The sequence below is a fragment of the Orycteropus afer genome, unplaced genomic scaffold, assembly GCF_000298275.1.
Source record: "Orycteropus afer afer isolate SDZICR_OR568_19922 unplaced genomic scaffold, OryAfe1.0 scaffold00092, whole genome shotgun sequence".
Lineage (NCBI taxonomy): Eukaryota > Metazoa > Chordata > Mammalia > Tubulidentata > Orycteropodidae > Orycteropus > Orycteropus afer.
This window is the reverse complement of record NW_006921679.1, coordinates 9,845,345-9,849,788: the sequence shown is the minus strand read 5'-3', so window position 1 is coordinate 9,849,788 and position 4,444 is coordinate 9,845,345. Positions and strand designations below refer to the sequence as shown.

General features: G+C 41.3%; 1 protein-coding gene across 1 annotated transcript in view; it reads left to right on the top strand.

Annotated features, from left to right (window-relative positions):
* The window catches only part of LOC103198375 (phospholipid-transporting ATPase IB-like), a 320,073-nt gene that overhangs the window by 11,962 nt on the left and 303,667 nt on the right, over window positions 1-4,444 (top strand). The gene's annotated exons all lie outside the window — the stretch shown is intronic.

Below are 4,444 nucleotides of genomic sequence, written 5' to 3'. Positions count from 1 at the left end.
TCTATCCAGGATCTCCTGCACGACCCCCCTCTGAGTGGTTGACAGTGGTAGCCAGGCACCATCTAGTTCTTCTGGTCTTATGGTCATATGGGCTGAGACTTGTGATAGAATTTTTAATGAATGGAATATGAGCAAGAGGGTTATGCACAAACTCTCTCCTGCATGTTCTCCTATCTCTTTCCCCATTCTGGTTGACAGTCATGCAGACATGTCTGACAGTGATTTTTGGATCACATGTTGAAGATGCTATCAGCCTGGATTCCTGAATGACTTAGTGGAACAAGGCCATCCCTGTACTGATAGGTGAAACATAACTGTCCTTGTCTGTGAGGTATTATATATTTGAGGATTCTGTTTGTTACAGCTGAAGAGGAATGCAGTATCAGGCTGTGCTTCAGGACTGTGTCCTTCCACTACACTTATTCAGTCTATATGCGGAGCAGATAATCCAGGAAGTTGGACTATATGAAGAAGAACATGGCATCAGGATTAGAGGAAGACTCATTAACAACCTGTGATATGCAGTTGATACAGCCTTCCTTGCTGAATGTGAAGAAGACTTGAAATACTCACTGATAAAGATCAAAGACTACAGCCTTCAGTATGGACTACACCTCAACATAAAGAAAATAAAAATTGTCACAACTGGGCCAGTGAGCAACATTATGATAAACAGAGAAAAGATTGAAGTTGTCAAGGAGTTCATTCTACTTGGATCTACAATCATTGGCCATGGAAGCAGTAGTCAAGAAATCAAATGGGCAAATTGCCTGCAAAAGTCCTCTGTAAAGTGTTGAAAGGATGTCACTTTGAGGACTAAGTTGTGCTGAACCTGAGCCATAGTATTTTCAGTCACCTTGTCTGCATGTGGAAACTGGACAATGAATGAAAGAAGACCAAAGAAGAACTGATGCCTTTGAGTTATGGTGTTGGTGAAGGATATTAAATATTCTGTGGACTGCCAGAAGTGCAAACCTGTCTTGGATGATATCGAGCCAGAATGCTTATTAGATGCAAAGATGGAAAGACTTCACCTCACATGCTTTGGGCATGTAACCAGGAGGTGCCAGTCCCTGGAGAAGGACATCATGCTTGGTGAAGGAGGGTCAGCAAAAAAGAGGAAGACCTTTAACAAGATGAATTGACATAGTGGCTGCAACATTGAGCTCAAACATAATAACAACTGTGACAATGGTGCAGGACCGGGCAGTATTTCATTCTGTTGTACATAGGGTTACTATGAGTCAGAGGTGACTCTGTGACAACTGACAACAACAGCAACAACATTTGTTACAGAAGCTAGACTTCCCTGTATATCGCCTGAAGCAGTTCTGGATTTTATATTAAGGGAGGCCAACAAAAGGGTTCTGATCTCAGGGAGTAAAATAACCATTTTGTTTCTGAAAAGTAACTGTGGTTGCAATGTGGAAAATAGATTTTCCTTCTGGGAAAGCAGTTAGGAGTCTGTTACCCTGGTCTGAGGGAGAGGAAAAGGCAATGTGGACTAGGGTGGAAATAGGAGTGATGGAAGGAAATGGAGGAATTGGGATGATGTGGATGTGGTGGTTGTCCCCACAGCTGTCAACACAACAAGATGTTGATTGCTTAGATATGGAACATAAGGAAGATGAAAAAAAATGTGTATAGGCAGTTTTTGAGTTCCACACAGTCTTGGTTTTCTACATCATGTGTTGACACTAAGTTGATTTCCCTATGCTGAATGTAGACTTTGATGAGCTGTGGCATTGTTATAATGCTGTTAGGTAAATGTTTGCAAGTATTTCAGTATTTTATGAAAATGCATGGCCTAGAAAAAATGAAACTAATGGTACTAGTAAGAGTGCAAAAGAGGAAAACGTTGAACATTAAATATAGTAAAAGTGGTAAATTTCTTATCTTTATTGACTCCCAACTGGATTTTTATGTAGGAGATTGTGTGCTTTTTGTTCAAAATGAAAAGGAGCAAACAGTGTGTCCAAAAAGCTGAGAATATGTTATTGAAGAATAGATCTAACATTTGATAGGTTGTTATTGAGGAGATACAAACGTCTTGACGGGTATGGACAATGAATGAGCATGGAATACATTCCAGTGATGCAAATGCAGGAAAAGTTCAGAGGCTATTTGATAGGGGCGTCCCTTCTCCTGGATGCTCCTCCCCTCAATCTACTTTGCAGACAGGGTTGGTGTAGGGAGTATATTGAGTTTCAATGGACAGATGCAGTAGTAGAGGCACTCACTTGTTTATACTAAAAAATTTGGGAGACAGATACCTGGCGAACTGATTGGACGAGAACCATATTTATACTCATTCCAAAGAAAGGTGATCCAACAGAATGTGGATGAAACCATATCGTTAATATCACACACAAGTAATATTTTCATGAAAATGATTTAAAAATGATTGCAGCAGTGTATTGGCCTGAGAACTGCCAGAAATTCAAGCTAGATTCAGAAGAGGGTATGGAACAAGGAATATGGATATCATAACTGATGTCAGATGGATCTTGGCTGAAAGCAGAGAATACCAGAAAGATATTTACCTGTGTTTTATTTACTGTGCACAGGCATTTGATGATGTAAACCAAAAAAAAAAAAAAAAGAAACAAAAACTTACTGCCAATGAGTTGATTCTGATTCATAGCAACCCCCTTTGGTTTTCTGAGGTGGTGAATCTTTACGGAAGTAGATTGCCCAGCCTTCCTTCCATGGAGTGGCTGGTGGGTTTGAACTGCCAAACTTCTGACTAGTAGTCAAATACCTTAGGCACTGCGCCACCATTCCAGAACACTTAATTGTGGTCTTGAGGAACAAATGTGTACATAGACCAAGAGACAGTGTTTGAACAGAGCAAGGGGATACTGTATGGTTTAAAATCAGGAGGGGAGTGCGTCAGGGTCGGATCCTTTCACCATATTTATTCAGTCTGTCTGCTGAGCAGATAATCCGAGAAGGTGGACTATATGAAGAAGAACATGACATCGGGATTGGAGGAAGACTCATCAACAACCTGTGATATGCAGATGACACAGTCTTGCTTGCTGAAAGTGAAGAGGAATTGAAGCATTTACTGATGAAGATCAGACTATATACAGTCTTCAGTATGGATTACACCTCAACATAAAGAAAATAAAAATCCTTACAACTGGACCACTAAGCAACATCATGATAAATGGAGAAAAGGTTAAAGTTGTCAAGGATTTCATTGTACTTGGATCCACAATCACTGGCCATAGAAGCAGCAGTCAAGAAATCAGACAATGTATTGCAGTGGGCAAATATGCTGCAAAAGACCTCTTTAAAGTTCTGAAGAGCAAAGATGCCTCTCTGAAGACTAAGGTGCACCTAACCCAAGCCATGTGGTATTTTCAATTGCCTCATATGAATGTGAAAGCTGGACAATGGAAAAAGAAGACCACAGAAGAATTGATGTGTTTGTATTATGATATTGATGAAGAATATTAAAAATACCATGGATTGCCAGAAGAATGAACAAATATGTCTTGGAAGAAGTATAGCCAAAATGCTCCTTAAAAGTGAGAGTGGCCAGACTCGTGTCACATACGTTGGTCATGTTATCAGAAAGGGCCCGTCCCTAGAGAAGGGATATCATGCTTTGTAAAGTAGAGGGTCAGCAAAAAAGGGGAAGTTGCTCAAATAGATAAACACAGTGGTTGTCACCATGTTACATGGGAAAGATTGTGAGGATGGTGCAGGAGCAGGCTGTGTTGTTCTGTTGTGAGTTGGAGCCAACTTGACAGCACCTAACAACAACAACACTTGAGTCAATCTCTTTTGAGATGTAAAATATACTAGACAAGCAAGTGAAAGAAGCAGATATGGGGAACAAGAGATGCTAAGCCACGTGAAGATTGCCCAGGAGCAGAAGCTCAAAGAGACAGGACCTTCCTCCATGGGTGACAGAGAGAAAGCATTTATCCAGAGCCAGTGTCCGGAATTCAGACTTCTAGCCTCCTAAGCTGTGAGAAAATAAATGTCTGTTTGGTAAAGCCACTCATTTATGGTATTTCTGTTATAGTAGTACTAGAAAACCACCAATCTCACTGCCATTGAGTCGATGGTGACTCATAGTGCCCGCCTTTGGGTTTCTGAGGCAGTAACGCGTTACGAAAGTAGATTGCCCAATCATCCTTCTGAGGAGTGGCTGGTGGGTTTGAACCGCCAGCCTTCTGGTTAGTAGTCAAATGCCTTGGGCACTAGGCCACCGGAGCTCCTTTTTGACGGCACATGATAACACAATGCTGAACGGGTTTCACCAGAGCTTCCGAATTAAGATGGAGTAAGAGGAAAGGCCTGGAGGTCTATCACTGAATGTCAGCTGATGACAACCCTGTTGATCACAGTGGTGCATTCTGCAACTGATAATGGATGGTGTGATAGTTGAAGATGTGTCAACTTGGCTGGACTTCACTTGTGAGTGGTG